The sequence below is a fragment of the Lissotriton vulgaris genome, chromosome 5, assembly GCF_964263255.1.
Source record: "Lissotriton vulgaris chromosome 5, aLisVul1.2, whole genome shotgun sequence".
Lineage (NCBI taxonomy): Eukaryota > Metazoa > Chordata > Amphibia > Caudata > Salamandridae > Lissotriton > Lissotriton vulgaris.
In genome coordinates, this window is record NC_141693.1 from 1366733104 (window position 1) to 1366751050 (window position 17947).

Genomic DNA, 17947 nt, shown 5'->3' on the forward strand with positions numbered 1-17947 from the left:
GCCACAAAGTGCAACATTTTGGACTTTGGGGGAGTCATATTTACTTTTCCCACTCCAATTTTAGCCACAGTGGGAAAAGTTTTAGACGTTGGTAGGTATGAGGGATGTCATATTAACTATTCCCATGCCCGACTTAGCCACATAAGGGTACGTATTGGACTTTGTAGGGGTAAGATTTACTATTCTCATTCCAAATTAAACAACCTAAAACAAAATAGCAAGTTAAATAACTAAAACTGACATAATATTGGTTGTATGACAGAGGCACACATGGCTAAACCATGTGTGCCTCTATTACGCTGCCAAACCACAAAAGCATCTGAACAATGCATACCTTTACCACACAGGCCTTTACCATGGATGCCTTTACTATGCAATTTTATTGCAAATGGATGACTGGTATAGAAATGTGTGGTAACGATCATACCCTATGCTACCTACCCTTAGCCCTAACAACTACCCCACCCCCAGCCCCAAAAAGTACCCCAACCCCACTGGGAGCCCTTAAAACTAACCCAACCCAGAGCCCTAAAAGCTACTCCAACCCCCCTGAGCCCTTAATCCCATCGAACCTTCCCAGACCCTAAGAACTACCCCGCACGAGCCCTAAAAACTACCCTACCCCCACATGAACCCTAAAAACTTCCTGACCCCCTTAAGCCCTAAAAACGATCCCAACCCCATATGAGCCCTAAAACCAATCCAACCTACAACCCTTAAAAACTACCCCCACCCCACAGCCCCACTTACCTCACTGCATCCTCTCCTGATCCTTCTTGTTCCTTGGCCTGCTCATCTCAGCATCTGGACTGTGCATTGTCTTAAAAATCTTGTTTGCGCTTGCATTGGAATGGCACGCGTGGCTCTTCCCACATTGTTCAGTCTGTTTCACTAAAATATTTAGGTATCTGTTATAGCCAATATTATGTACATGGTACAGTCCGTCCTCCCCTGTCCCCTTCCTGACTTGGTTTCCCCTACCTGGAGCTTACCTTGGAATGTTGGCGTACTCTTCAGTGAGGAGAGTGGATGGCCATTAAAGAGTACTTCTCGCTTACCTGGATTCCTGTCATCTTTCATACTTCTAACACTGGCGACGAATCTGCACCTGGGGCAGTTGTGGCCATTTCCCCTTTGAGTGCTCTCTCCACACCGGTCAAGATGTAATCAGGAGAGTTTTCCCTCTCGTTGTCGATATTGGGAGGTGTCTTTATCCAGCTGGACTGTCCTATCTTTTGAGTGTCTTCACCGAAGCCGATGTTTAAGGTATTTACCTTGTGAAGCATCTTTACAACAGTAATGTTCAGCAACCTCTGTCACCCCCTGGGAAGTGCCATTCCTGTCACCTGGTGACGTCCGGCGAACCTGTCAGGTGTTTGAACTTTGGCATCTGAGACCTTTCCTGAGCCATGTGGTATCTTGTAAGTTGTGAGTTCCGTCGCCCAGTCTCTTGTGGTGGTTGTCTCACAACCGACGGACGGATTCCCAGAGTTTTGCCGCTGCATTTTTGGGCAAGGACATTATTGTGCCAGAGTTTTCCCTGCATTGTGGCACATCCCGTGGTCCTGTCAGCGATGGGAAGATTAGCTCATCCCAGGAACCGTTCCGGTCGTCTAGTGGCTAATTCCCTCAGTGCTGAGGCTTCGTAAAACCATTACCCGACGGTGGCTGTCCTGGCTGTCGGTGGACGTCCTGGCAAAGAAAAAAAAGGGCTGGAACAGGTTCCGATTCTCTGGTGCGCATTACCCCGGTGCGGCTGTCCTGGCTGGCGGGTGATATCCTGCCAAAGAAGGAAGTCCTGAAGTGCTTCTATCTCCCGGCGCACCATCAGCAAGAGGGCTGTGACTGCAAGGAAGTGAATTTCTGAAGGGTTTTCAAACTCCCTGGTGCACCACCAGCAAGGGGGCCGTCACCGCGGTTCGTAGCTGTGCTACCCGGAAGATTGCTCCGTCTCCTGCTGGCGCACCACACCTCGAGGGCCGGTAGCTGTGTCTTTCCTGGGCACTTGTGGAGCTTTTGGTACAGACTCGCCATAGACTGCTGGCACCCCATTCCCTGAGGGCCGCCTGCGTAACGCTTATACCTCTTCCGCATTTAGCTGCCCTCAGAGATTCTTGTCGGAGTGTAATGCATTAACCCGGGAGCTGATCCTATTCCTCTGGAGTTGCAGTAGTCTCGGAAGAAACAATTGCTGGTGAGCTAGTGTGACCAATTTAATTACTATTACTGGCTTTTGTCTTTCCAAGTACCTTTTTGCACCATAGGTGGGTGACTGTGTCCCTAGTTTTACTGTTATAAGCACATGTACTCTTCCAGCGTATCCTCCGTAAATCATACCTCCCCCAGTATTGCTTGTAACATATATTGGTCTGTGTGCTTCACAGTTAACACTAGTTTGTCTCCTAGTTCCTGGTACATTACTTCCTCACATCAGTTGACCCCTTTCACCAGTTTTGCTCACTTCACCCCACTTTATTTGTTAGCATGGGTGCGGCAAGTATGAGCCAGCCTCCCCCTTTTTTAAATGACATTGGGGAACCAGAAATTAGTTGGAAGGAGTGGGTGAAGTTATTTGAATCTTATCTCATAGCTATTGGGGGCGAAAGATTCAGCTCAGTACGCAAACAGCACATTCTTCTCCATAATTTAGGGGTGCAGGGGCGTAAAATGTATGAGTCTTTACGAGCGCCAGAACAAAAAGAAGATCTTGGGGGAGAATTGGATGTGTTCGCACAGACTATGAGTAAATTGGAAAAGCATTTTGGTGACAAGATTAATGTGGTACTAGAACACCACAAATTCTTTAAAAGAGTACAGGGTAGACAAGAATCAGTTCAGAATTATATGACAGCTTTATGGGGCCTAACGCAGTTATGTGAGTTTGGCAACCTTACGGATTCTCTTATAAGAGATCAACTAGTTCGTTGTACCAATAATCCATGTATTCAAGAGAAGTTATTGGCTAAGAATCCAGGGTTAAGAGAAGCAATAGAGATTGCGAAATCTGTAGAGCACACTGCCAAATGCATAAAAGAAATGAAACCCAATACTGAAGTTGTTGCTAGCATTAAGGATGATGAAGACAGGAATGATGTATATAAAGTAAAACAGAAGGAAAACGCAAGCAGCAAGGTAATCAATAGAGAAAAGACTCCTAATTGTTATAGGTGTGGGAGTAATAATCATTTTGCAAATTTTTTCCAATGCCCTGCTAGGTATGTTACCTGTACAAAATGCAATAGGAGGGGGCATTTTGCGGGAGTATGCAGGGAAGGTGAACCTCACCCAAAAGATAATGAAAGGGAGGTAGAAAAGTCTCCCAGTAAGGAGATGAAATGTATACAGTCCCGGGGTGAGAAATATGTTTTGCAACTAAAGGATATCAATAATTCGGTGAACTCTATATATCCTAAATGTGATGTGTTAATTGATAACAAATGCATAACAATATACGCTGATTCTTGTTCTCCGTTCACTCTGTTGAATAAGAATGATTTTGAAACCCTGGGAGGCAATAATGTTAGCGAGTTGAGAATGCCTGACATTTGCCCTACTGGGTATAGCAAGGAACCCATACCCTTCATGGGAATAAAAGATATGCATTTACAATTTAAAGGTAGGAAAGCCTACGGTAAAGTATATATTGTGGAATCAGGGTCAAATCTATTAGGTTGGCAACATCAAAAAGAGCTCGGTATTATTTTAGACCCCAACAGCGCAGAGCAAGTTCTACTTATGGACGTATTTCAGCAAGGGGACACCATTTGCGAAGAATTCAAGAAGTTATTCCAAGATGATCTGGGGTGTTTGCACAATTTCCAACATAAAATCAAGCTGAAGTATAATGCAAACCTGTCATCCATAGGTTACGTCCTGTAGCCCACAAAATGAGGGTACCTTTGGAAAATGAACTGCATAAGTTATGTGATCTTGACATCATTCAACCCATAAGTTGCTCGCAATGGTTGGCCCCAGTGGTCATCGCAGCCAAAGCCAATGGTGAGGGTATTTGCCTATGTGTAGACTTACGCAGCCTCAATGAGAATATTTGGGTAGAAAGACACCCCTTACCCATAATCAATGAAATGCTCAGTACCATGGGACCAGCCAAGTACTTTAGTGTAATAGACTTGTCAATGGCTTACCATCATGTCGACCTCCATCCTGAATCAAGACCACTCACAGCCTTCATCACTCCCCTAGTAGCTTTTATGTTTAAAAGGATGTCGTTTGGATTAGCGTCCGCGGTGGCCATCTTTCAGAAAGTCATGCAAAAAATCCTGGAAGGGTTGGATCACACCATGTGTTTTCAGGATGACATATTGGTGTACGGCCAAAGTGTGGAAGAACACTACTGTTCCCTTAGACGAGTTTTTGGTAGACTCATGGATGCAGGATTAACAGTCAAAAGAAACAAATGCAAGGTGAAAGTTCAAAATGTTGAATACTTGGGTCATTCCATATCCGAAGATGGGTTCAGGCCCAAGGGTAGCCTGATCAGTGCTGTAAAAGATGCCCCTTACCCGAAGAACAAAGAGGAACTAAAGTCCTTCCTGGGGCTCATGGAGTATATGTCAAAGTACGTCGACAATTTTGCCTCTAAATGTGAACCAATGAGAGCTCTCCTAAAGAAAAACAAAGAATTCAAGTGGAATGAAGAACATGAGAGAGTAGCCAATGATCTAAAAGAAGATCTGGTGAACTCGCCTGCGCAAGGAGTTTTTGACCCAACTAAGAAAACCATACTCACGACAGATGCTTCCAACAAAGGTCTGGGTGCAACCCTAATACAGAAGAATGGAAATGAGGAAAAGATCATTGCTTTCGTGTCAAGATGTCTCACGATCCCCGAACGGAACTACTCCGTAATTGAAAGGGAGGCCCTGATCTGTTTCTGGCCTGTGAGGCACTTTAAATTCTTTCTGTGGGGACTGAAGTTCACTATCAGAACAGACCACAAGCCTCTTACCTTCATCTTTACAGTAAAGGGTCTGGAAAACTGCACTCTACTCATTAGCAGATGGATCCTAGGATTGGAACACTACAATTTCCACGTGGAATATGTTCCAGGGAAAGAAAACAAAATTGCTGACTTTTTATCCAGGTCCCCTTTACAAGAAGGAGAAGAAACGGAGGAAGCATTGGACAGTCCCATCATGATGGTGGAGAACCTGCCATCACTGAAAATGAATGGGAGAGATGTATGAGAGAAGACACTGAAATGGACACATTAAAGGGGTTCATGAAAGAAGGGTGGCCCAATAAAAGAGGTGAACTCGAAGCAGCAATCGCAGAATTTTGGGAAGTAAGAAATGAGCTTAGTGTAATTGGTGACAAGGTTTATCAAAAAAACAGAGTGGTACCTCGCAAGGGTCTTAGGAAAAGAATCATAGACTTAGCACATGAAGGTCACTTGGGACGGAGTGCAACAAAAAATAGAGTGAGAACAAGTTTTTGGTTCCCTAGGATGGACACCATGACAGAACAAATCGTGAAGGAGTGTATCACATGTGCCAGGAGCGATAAATCTAAGTCTCTTCGTAAAACGCCCTTATCTCCTGTCAAAGTGCCTGCCAAACCATGGAACAAGTTGGCTATGGACATCATTGGCCCAATGCACAACTTAGGAGTCCAAAAGAAATTTATGTTAGTCTTATCGATTATACGTTATATTGGATTAAACAGAAATGCGTGCATAGCATCACCACTAAATCTGTTATTGAGTTCCTTAAAGGGGTGTTCTGTGATGAAGGTATACCCTCCACTTTAGTGACAGATAATGGGGTGCAATTCACCTCAGAGGAAATGCAAGACTTTTTGAGTAAAATGAACATAAAACATGAAACCACTGCCCTCTATTGCCCAAAGGCCAATGGCTTAGTGGAACGAGCAAATAGACTCATTAACGAGCATATTCAATTGGCCACCATCAATGGTCACGACATAGAGAATTCTATTCGGAGTTGCCGATGGACGTACCATACTTCACCCAACTAGTTGACAGGGGTTTCCCCTTTCATTTCTCTGCGCAGGAGGGAACCATGTACAAAGTTTCATCCCAGTTGGTTGGGAGGAGGCAGGACCAATGACGTCAATCAGGATGTAATTACAGAGAAAATCAACCAACACCAAGCCAAATACAAACAGTGGTATGACCAGAAACATGGTGTCAAACTCTACAACTGGAAGGCAGGTGACATAGTGCAGGTGAAGAGATGCAATAAGGAAGGGGCTTATCAAAGCAAATCCTATCCCCCAAGTAAAATTGTTAAAGTTCTCAAAAATGTAGTCCAACTTGCAAATGGACAGTGGTGGAGCTTTGACAAAATTGTAAAATCCCAGATGTGAGGATGTTCTGCTTTCTGCCCTTCACCTGCTATGTTTCAGGTCACCTACACCTCTGCATTCCTTGTCAGCTGTTGCAACACTTCCCATTCACAGTTGGTGTCCTTACATTTCTGTATCTGCAACTCTGGGTTGGCTTCTTATGATGCATTCATCTCGTTCTCTCTTTTGTTTTGTTATGTGGTAAGGGAGATGTGTTATAGCCAATATTATGTACATGGTACAGTCCGTCCTCCCTTGTTCCCTTCCTGACTTGGTTTCCCCTACCTGGAGCTTACCTTGGAATGTTGATGTACTCTTCAGTGAGGAGAGTGGATGGCCATTAAAGAGTACTTCTCGCTTACCTGGATTTCTGTCATCTTTCATACTTCTAACAGTATCATTATATTCTATTGTATTATATATGCAATTATATTATTTAAAATAAGGTATTGAACTCATTAGTTAAAATAAAATAGATAAAAATACAAATATAACCCCAAAAATGGAAAGTACAATAAAACATAAATATAAATTACAGCTGTATATTAAAAAAGTAATTAGATGTATCTAAAAATATATTTTTATAAAAAAGTAAACTTTATGCAAATTCTCAAATAAACAAAAAATGTATTAAATGCTAAAATTAAAATTGCAATTTTAACTCAAAGTTTACATTTCCAAATATGTTGAAAGTCAATAATATTATTTTAACAACTGTAAAAAATGACAAAATAAAAGAACCATATACATTATAATATACACTAATAAATGAACTACAACTTAAGTTTAAATGATTTTGTATTAATCTATCCATCTATCTACATAAATATAGTATGTGCAGCATCATACCTAGATTAAAAATAACCCCCAAAATGTATTTCATAAAAATGTAAATAATTTAAAATATTTAATTAGTGTTTTAAAATATGACTAAACATTTAATTTGTTTTGCACACAAACATATTTAAAATAAAATAATAAATGAAACAAAAATTACATAACACCCCACTCTTAAAAATATATAATATATTTTTTTGAACAATGATACACATTACAATAATATTATAAACAATGACCACTTTAACAACGATATAAAGAAACTTTAAAAAACAATATTCTAACCTGTCATAGTCTATCCTACAAAATATTTCACATCACAATATTTTAGACACAATATTTATGCCTCACGATATTTCTGAATCAAAATTATGATGGAGCACAACATTTGATAGATGAGTTAATTGATATTGTACACTCCCGTCCTCTTGGTGACATGGCTAATTTTGGGGGACATATTTTCACTCTCTCTAGCCTTGTTTAAATGTTAGAAAGATGGCTAAGATAAGCGCAACTGAATGTGCAGAAATACACTTTTATTTATGACTTTCAATCAAGATGCATGATGTGCCATCCACTGGTAAGAGATACTAATATTTTGCAGCATAGTTAATGGTTTGGTCAAATAGTACACTGGTACATACCTCGTAGAGCACCTGAACGTCACAAAGGGAAAGAGTGGAAGGCACACTTCTAAAAATAACAGTACATTACAATGTTTTAAAAATCCAATTACTAGATACCTCTTCTATCAGTCATTGATTGTATGCTTGCCTTTGTCCTTGTACAGTACTCTGAGGCATTTTTAATAGATTCACTCTATACAAATACCACATACATACCAACTGTCAAATAGCTGTACAAATGATCCTGAATAAAAAATGTATATGGTCAGACTGGTGAACTCGAAACCTCTTTTACCATTCTTTAAAAAAAAATTCTCTCATACCTCTGCTGCACATGGTCAATAATACAATAATCAAATATAGCACTATAGCTTCTGTAAAACACTATTACAGTTGTTACAGCCTACTTCCAAAATTAAACATAATAGACATTAACTTCTCAGTAACAAAGGAACCTTCAGGTGACTAGTGTAAGACTGCTACCCACAGTAAAATTGTATGAGGTCCACCAGCTTAGAACCTTGACATTGGGACTAAAGAACCAACGTTAAGGGCCTGTATGGCAGTCTTTACTCAGTCCATCAGGGTGGCAAAGGACAAGACGTTCCCCAGCCTGGAGCACATAAAAACGCACTATTTAGAGATCACTGTTGTATCAGAGGAGATCACTGTACCATCAGAAGAGACACCGTCTTAGCAGTTCCTCTGCAGATACTCAAAAGCTTGGTGGTGGGCTACTGTCAGTTTTGACAAAATAAACTCTCAAACTGAGACTTTGTTTTTGCAAAACAAATAACTAATGATCCAAACATCCAGGGAGTTTTTCCCTGGGTCATTATTTTTGCACTTATGCTGATGACTTCAATGGGCTTCACCAGGTATCACTGCAGATCCAGCATGTCATGTTGCTGGTGGGAGAGGACCATGTTGCTCAGTGCCATAACCCCACTGCCAGTCCATAGATAAAGGAGAACGCTCTGGATTGCCAGCAAAGGATGAGCCCTTTGAGCATGTCATAATCTCAAATCCCGGCTATTAACTGGCCATGACCACCATCAAGCACATCATGGCTTGCACTGGGGACGCTCTAGAGTAGCAGTTCCCAAACAGTGGTCTGGGACCTCCAGAGGTCCTTGACACATTCCCAGCGGGTCTACAAGCAGCAGTTTTAAAAGCACTTCATCGTTCCTTGTATAACTAGCAGTTTTATAGCAACAATAAAAGTGTCAAGATAACTCCAGTGATTAATGTACCTGCTGGAGAGAGATGGGAGTTTAGTCTAGTAGCAGCTTTGACTCATCTATGGTAGCCTAAATGTTTAATCTACCTGCTGCTAAGATTGTGTATCATGCATTTTAAAGAACAGTATTTTATATGCATAGCTCAGTGGGTTACTGCTTTAGTCACAAAAATTATTTTTTTACTGTACAGTTCATAAGTTGCAATTGTACACAGTGAGCTATACACTGCCATCAAAAAGCTGCAGGCAAACTGCATTGTAGTTAGTAAGTTATGTTTTTCCCAATGTATCAATATCCTGACGCCGCTAAAAAAAAGGTTTGTTTGGGAAGAAATACATTCTTATTATTAAAGTCAACACTAACCACTATTATTTTCTGAATCCTGAATTTGTGCTTCTCCAGCCCAAGCACTCTTAAAAAATGCCTACTAGTATATGTGACATGTACACCTTACACCTTTGCATTATGTAACATTTTCTATACACTGATTTCCACACGTACGATTCTTTGTCTCTATATGTGTGTGATGTTAAGTGCTCCGACACTCTACACTGGTATAAGAGATGCTATAAAACAAAAGGAATATGTGTGCCAGTTGGTCTATGGAAAGATTAAAGGCACTGTAGGAGGGTGATGGGGAGGGAATCATTGAAGAGCCCTAACAAAGACTGTTGTATCCTGGTGCACTGTAGGGTCATCATTTACTATGCTTTAAAAGCTAATACAATTTAATATTTAATGACAAATGTTTTGTAGAATGCACCATTTGCTCCCACATTTTCTTGGGGGGAAGAGTCCCCCAAAATCACCCTTTGCATATTTTTTCAAATTAAAATAATAACATCTTTAGCAATTCAAGTTTTTTTTGATGTGTACTTGTTTGTATATTTTTTGTAAATTACTGTTTTAATGTTTTAAATTAAAAACGTATATATTGCTTGGGAGTGCCTGGCTTCCAGTAATGACTCAGTGGGGGTCCTTAGGAGTCAAAAGGTTGGGAACCACTGTTCTAGAGTCGAACATTGCTATACTGACTGCCATATCTCTCCTAAAAAAAGTACTTCTTGGCTTCTTTTTACCCACCCAACTGGTTCATACCATTAGCCAGGTGTAACTGGTACTCGGCATGTCACAGCTATAGAGATGGCCACGTCAGGAGAAACTTCAGTGATGGCAGCAGCAGCTGCAGAAATAAGACGGCAGCAGGAACTACAGTGAAGACAACAGCAACAGGATCTGCAGTAGTGGCAGCAGGAACTGAGGCAATGGCAGTAGCAGTTCCCAGAGTACTGGCTAGTTGAAAGAGTTTGGTATGTTGTTGCTGCATTGCACCTGGTAGCTCTGGTTGTTGCTGCAGCACTGCCCCCTAGCAGTTCTGGTTTGCACTTAAGTCTAGCTGGTAGAGGGCCCTCCTGCAAACCAGAATCCTCAGACACAATTTCACCAGCAAGGGGGGATGGTTACACTTTCGCTCATGTAAATACATGATTCACCACATTACGTCGGGACATCAATGCACAATAGCATAGTGTTTTAACACACTACCTTACATATAACATATTGTGTATTTTTAAAGAGCACGTTCACCGCAAAGGGTATCTTGGCGATGAATAACAGATGTTTACTGTTACCCAACTCAATGGTATTCATTAGTACCTTGGCATTACCTGGATTGATACTCACATCAAACACGTGCTTTCTTTCATTACACTTTGGTCTATTGGACCTTTGTGTGTATGGGGTTCTGCATGACATTTGACGGCTTCTTTTGCACAAATACTGATTTAGAGACATTCTCTGTATATCCCCGCATTTTGTACTATTAATGTGATATCAGAAGCAGGCCAAGATTAAACAAATATTACCCAGTTGCCTATACAAAAGCTTCACAAACCTTTCAATTCATATGCACTGCCTACATGTTTGACCAACTTTCAAAGGACATCCTGTCCCTCAACATTGCATAACCCCTCCTGGGCATACCCCTAACGGATCCCATAATCAACCCTCCCACTGCAATTCATCACATACCCCACTTACTGCCCACCTATTACTACAGATAGCTCTTAGTGTAGCCTGTATTAATTAGTTTTTGCTATGACTCACATAACCATATTAACTTTCAGCTACACTTGCCATAGCCCTGCATGTGTACAACTGCCGAACCAATCTTTTTAATATTTTGAGGTGGGTGTGTTATATGGCCGTTAGGGTCATTCTCGACATTGCTAAGTTAGCATGAGCTCTGCTGCCATGATGCTGCGTTTGCGCATGTTACTACATGATTTTATTTTGCATGTGCCTTTCACATGAGAACTGTCTGCTTTCTGCGTTCTCTGCTTATTCCTTGAGTTTAGTCTGAACACGATGTGCAAGGTCGACAATCATGCCCCTTGTTAGTCTGTTCTGACGAGTCCTTAGCACCTAGACAAAACATGCTAAACACAGCTGCACTGCTGGAAACTCGTGCTTTGATATTACGGGATGCATGTTGTTCACACACACGTGGAGAGAGACCTTTCCTTGGAGAAGAGCTATGCAGTTCCTATGATGTAAACCTACCATCTAGGCTCTACGGTATGGGGTGTGCTGACAAAGCCCAGAGATCTTCCTTTATATAATAAACCTCAACTTACCAAGGGGAGGGTATTTAGGACTTCTAGTAATTTTTCCACTGTCTTTATAAGATGACATTCCTCTTTATATTCTATGGTATTGTTACAATGCTAACTGTTTTAGGTGTATGCATTTTGCTGCTGGAAGTGGCTCATATACTGCATTATAGAGCACAATAGTTAAAGTAAACATTTTGAACTGTACAGTGACACTGACAATCCTTATTGTGGACAAGTATGTGTGAGTGAGCGAAAGGGTATGTCTTGCTTCTGCGATTCCTGAGAGAGTCGGGAGTGTTGTGTTCTGGGTTGTCTAATCATTTGTAGCTTTGTGATTATGTAGGAGAACGAATGAGACACTATAGCTAGTCGATTTGGGGTACTAAGGTGGTAGGAAGGTACAACCCCTATACACAGAGGTCCTGTTTTCCTGTGCATAGTTCTGTGTAGGTGCAGAATCCCCGCCACAGGCGACATTAGACTTCTCCAACAGTGGTGCAAATAATTATGATCCTGACAAACAAAGAACACATATTCTGTCTCCAATTACCAAGAACAGTTTTGATGATGAAATGGCAACGACTAAGGGGTCCGTTAAGATGTTGTTCAGAAGGACTCCCAACGGCATTCGATTTGTCCCAATCTGATTCGGAACCCGCCTTTCTGACCGACTCAAAAACTTTTCCCAACAACCAATTACGATGGCAAAAACTGTCCGCCTCAGTTCCGAAAAGCATTGGGAGTAACTGAGTCGGTCGGAGCCGAATTGTAGCGGTCCAAGGACCACGTTTCCAGCTGAGCGATTAGGATGTCAGATTTGGACAGCCTTTCCAAATCAGTTGTTCCGACATGTATCGGCTGTCGGAATCTGACTTTGGGGGCCCGTAGCAGGCCCCCCTTCACAAAGGGCCTTCCGAATAGGGCCCGTGGGGGTACCGGTGGGTCCCCTCTTCCCCTGCACACATAGTGTGGCAGGCACCATGGGGTGCCTGCCACAGGCTGCAAGGTTTTTCCCAACCACCCCTTTTGTCAATGGGAGCCTGTATTCTCGTTCGGAACACAGGCTCCTATTGAAGTCAAATAGACAATAAGAGCAAAGCTCGAGCTGTCTATGATGTCACTCAGAACTCCAAGGAGAAAAATATCCCCATAATTCACTTTTTACTTATCTATAACTTTGTTATGTATGACCCCAAAATCATCTGCCTCTGCTTTCACCTGCTGTGCAGGGGCTAAAGAGTTGTGAGGAGCAGTACATAGTATGGCCTCTCCTCCCTAACCCAAATGTGAAAAATAAATAACTTATTTGTCGTCCTTAACCAGCCCTCAACACCTTCCCTGCTTTCCTTTCCCCTACTGCAGCTGTGCATTCTGCATTCAGTCAAACCAGACAAGAAGTGCTGCCTGACATGCTCTCAGAGAGCTTTGTCAACATGGCCTGGAAGACCCTTATGAAGTAGCTACAGTGGGTACAGGTTTTGTTATCAACTGTTGCTACGTTATAGCAGTGAGTTATCAGATTCAAAATGATAGAGGCTCTTTATGAGGCCATACATAACAAAAAGTGTAATTGATACTAATTAGAAGATAATGTCAATGTATGTGGTTCCTCTCAAAATCTCTTTGGAGGTGCTAAAGGTATAATGGGTGCTGCTAATGTATATTGTATCAGAATGCAGCCTAAACTCTCTTTGTATGGCGCTAATCTCTTTTTTAACTGAAATTATTTTTTTAATGATTTTAGGAACTTACTAAACTAATTTCCTGTAGTAACTTGGTTATTATATCTAAGATTTGAGATTGGTTATCAGTGAAACCCATTGCTCTAGTAGGAACGTGAGCTAGGCAATCCATTATGCTTGCACTACTATGGTAATCAACATCCAACAGGTGTGATATTAGTATCCGCATTTCTCTGAACCCACTAATGACCATGCAAAGAATATCTATGCTGCTCAGCAGTAGACTGGAGACAGGGGAATGGGTCAAGACAGAAAGAAATGGAGACACTGGATATTTTTACCTCACCTGGTCTTTCTGCCGGACTCAACCTGCACAGACCCTGATATCTACAACAAGAAATAATGTTTTAATGTTTGGTCAATTATTTTACAGTTCACTGTTTCTACTATGACATCTTGTGACAATCTCTATATAATCCACACACTGTTGTTGCTTGCTGAATGTTCTTGACTTCTTGTGGCTGAAAGATATAAATAACCTTTGTAGATAATGTACCAAATAACCTGAACTGCAATACAAGTTCTTTTATCTAGAACATCCTGCAGTGTGTTAGAAAACAAGTCTTGGATATGAATGATCCAAAACTCAGTTCATCAGCTGCAACATAATGAATACTCTTTCCAAGTCTCCTTTGAGTCATGTAAAATGTAGTTTGTCTTGATTCAACATGCATATTTCTTGAAGTGCAGGCATCGGAGGCGTAAAGCCTCACACCAAGTGGCACTTCCACTCTGGGTGCACTGCTGACCTCCCCTGCAGCAATAGACAGAAGCACCCTTGAATTTCAGAGAAGTGCATCTCGGTGCCTGCCCTGCATATATAGATGAACATGGGCTACAGATCATGACAGGTCTGCCATTGGAACCACTTGACCACTGGGCCACAGTAGTAGTTCTAAGTCCTTCATTTAGTTTGGAGGGAATGGAATTTCCTCCAGTTTCTGGAGTAAACTCTAATTATGTTGCAGAATCCTCCTGTTGAATAACCTCCACCACAGGAAGATATTCAGCCTTTGATTTCTACACCATCTTTAAGCAGCTAAACCGCTTTGTATTGTATCATTTATATAGCGCAACATACCCAAATTATGAAAGCTAATACAGGCACATTTGCTAGCTTTTAAACCAAAACGCATTCCTTTGTGCAACTAGTAACTTGTGACCATGCAGGATATAGAAAATATGATACGGAATCATAAAATAATCTTGGTCTTCAGAAAGAATGCAACATAATAATACCTAGGACAATAGGACCTGCCTTAAAAATATTTGTAAACCACTATTTTTTGACATGCATGGATTATATGATGACATCAGATTTTTTTCCATTGGTCTAGGAACTTTGTAATTAAACTTTAACTTTTAACCAATGAAAATAGTGTTTATTGAGATTGTAATGTATATTTTCTGCATTTTGATTACAGTCCTTAAGACGTTCCCACTGAAGCCGAATAAATGTGTTGCCTGAAAACATGAATTGGAACTTGGAGAGATTAGATAAATATTTAAAACAAATACGAAGACTTTGGAATGTTTATGTTATTCTACAAGTGCACATAGTATACAAATGGTGCATATCAATATATAATTATTAATACTAGTAGTTGCCATAGAAAAGATGAGTTTTGGGGTCTTATGGAATAAAGTCAATCAAAGGACGGCTGGCAAGTTAAAAAAGGATGTCGGACTCACCAGGTGGAGTGGTCTTGCCAGCGATGCGCTGAGATGTGTCTCTGGGAAGCTCTGGCAGTCTGCCACCATTATTTGCAATTAAAGCGGAGCTGGGGTGCTGTGACTTCTGCCCCAGGGGTGGACGTTGACAGCAGTGACCAGGGGCACCTGTTGAGAGGCGGAATTTTGGCCAGCAGTGATTTCCCGGGCAGACGACGGAGGGAAGTCGGAGGCCTGGTGGCGTGGGCCGCCATTTTGCGAGACATCTGGCGGAGCCCGCTCTGCAATTTTCCAGCCTCTTGGGGTCCTGTGGCTCTGGGTCGGTGAACGACGCCGCGTTTCGTGGACGCTGGGAAGCGGCTGCAGAGGTCGGACCAGTGGCATCTCGGGGACCGCGACGGCAGAGCCTTTACCAGCGCTAGCGGAGGCGGGTGAAGACCGAGCGGCCTGGTGAGGGATACCCTGCTGCACTCGCCTGGAAGTGGAGCCTGTCACCCCAAGTGAGAGCACTGCTCCGGGTGATCAGGGAAAATAGTAGAGTGACTGTGTGGCGCCCGGCAGTGGTTCGCAGCGTGGAATGCAACCGGGGAGTGGCGGCCTGCCAGAGCTGATTGCCTCTGTGCAAGGTCTTCGGAAGTGACCCCCCTGAGGCCTGATGACCCCCCAGGACCCCTGAACGTAGGAGACCGAGCAGAGCGGTGGTGACGGGAGTAGCAGAGCTATTGCCCATAGTTGGCTGGAGGTGGCTGAAGCGGACGAGCCGACGACATCTTAGAGGTTACATCGATAGGGCCCACGTCGGAGCTGACGGTTGGGACGTCGGATCAGCCGGGCAGAACCTACCCTGAAGAGCTTGACTGGAGGATATCAGCGGCAAGGCCCCTGACGGAGTTGGCTTTGGACTCTGTCTCCCGGGGTCATCGGGGCCCATAGCAGGTTTAGAGCCACTGAGACTGGGGACTGCAGGTGAGCGGCATGACCAGACGCGCGCTCCCCCGCCATTTTGTCTCTCCACATTGGGGGCCCTGAGACATTGGGTTCCACGCGCTGCTGCCGGGGGGAACCTGTGCCATATACAGAGCCTCTGCCCCCGTATCACTGCTTCAGGGGGGTTCGGAGAGAATCAGCAGACAGCGACCGTTCAGCGGCTGCTGGGCGATGGCGGGGGGCACCTTGCACAGGGAGAGCCTGCCACCATTTTGAGGCTGTTGAGCGGAGCGGCTTGGAGGCACTAGGCGGCTTACCTCAGTGCCGCAGAGGCTTGAATAATACCCTGCGCTGGTTGGAGGAGTGGAGGGGGAGCAGACTCTGCCTGCTGGGACTATCAGGACAGGTGCGGTGCGGTGCGGCTGAGACTAGGGGGGACATGTGAAGGACGAGGTGGGGCACGCGCACCTCCGCCATTGTGGAACTCACCCCGCTGAGCGGCCTTAAGACTCTGGTTCCTATGTTCTGCTGCACCCAGGGAGCCTGTGCCATACACAATGCCTCTGCACCCGGGCGACAGGGGAAGGGGCACCTCACACAGGGAGTGCATGCCCCCATTTTGGGTCTGCTGAGGGGGGCAGACTGGGGGCATTGGGCGGCTCTGCCCAGCATTGTGTAGGCCGGGAAGACACACCACACTGATTAGGGAGGTGGAGTGGGAGGCCAGGGCAACTGTACCTCGGCAGGGGAGAGGCAGGGAGGCGCGGTTGGGTGGCACGGTGTACTGGCTGGTCGGAGGGTGTTGCTGGCTCTAGAGGGCTTCCAGACTGCTTGTTGCAGGTGGGGAGCATGGCATATGCAGACTGTCTTGGAGTGGCGAACCACCCAGAAGCAGTCACTCGATATCACTGGCCGGGGACAGTGGGCATTTCAACACCTGAAGCAACCTGCTCATAGGCCCAGTTGTCGATAGGGTGGACCGGTAGTGGACCTCAACAAGGCTCCCGTCCTGGTGGGTTGGGATCTGTGTGGTGGCCCTTACGCATTATACACCCTTGTGGGAATATCGGACGTTGCAGAAGAGGAATCATAGCAGCACGGTTTGGGAGGTGGACCTCTCTAGGTACACTACAACTGTCTTGCAAGGACCGCGCTGCCCGGATGTCAATGAAACGCTTAGGAGCTGGCGATGACGCGTTCCAGAGGGGGCAAGGCTGACCTGGCTGCGGCCCCCAGGGGCAATTCTGTGGTGGCAACGTGGGGCAAGGCGGGGTCGTCGGCTGCTACTGAGGTGACGCCGCAGGCCGCAGGGAACTCGACGCCGGTGACCCAGGCATTTATGACCTCTTTCATGTCAGAACTTAAGATGTAAATTGGCTCTCTGCGCTCCGAGGTCCACTCTTATGTGCGGGAACTTCGAAAAGAGGTTACTGATCTAGGAGATAGGGTGGATGGGCTGGAAAAGACAGTGGCTCCCGTACGCAATTCCAGGAGCAATTGTGGCAACGCCTGGCAGCGCTAGAGGAGCAACACATTGAGCTGCAAGTAAAGCAGGAGTATTTGGAAAACCAGAACCGCCGGAACAACCTCCGCATTCAGAGGGTCCCTCTCGTTGTGGAGGGGAAGGACATTATGACCTATGTGGCGCAACTCCTCCCTGAGGTCTGGGGGAACGAAGACTCTTCGCCGGTTTTGGATCGAGCCCACCGGGTCTCCGGGCCTGCGGGGAGGCCGGGGCTCCTCCCTGACATCTTAACAAGGGTCCACTTTTTTACAGAGAAAGAGGCTATCTTCAGGGCGGCACGTGCTAAGCCAGATCTCAGCTACGAGGGGCGCAAGATTCAGATCTTTCAGGACTTGGCGCCCAACACCCTGTGACAACGCCGGGCTTTAAGGCCTGTGACCGAGAAGCTGCGGAACATGGGCATCTCCTACCAGTGGGTCATTTGCCCTCATTCTCC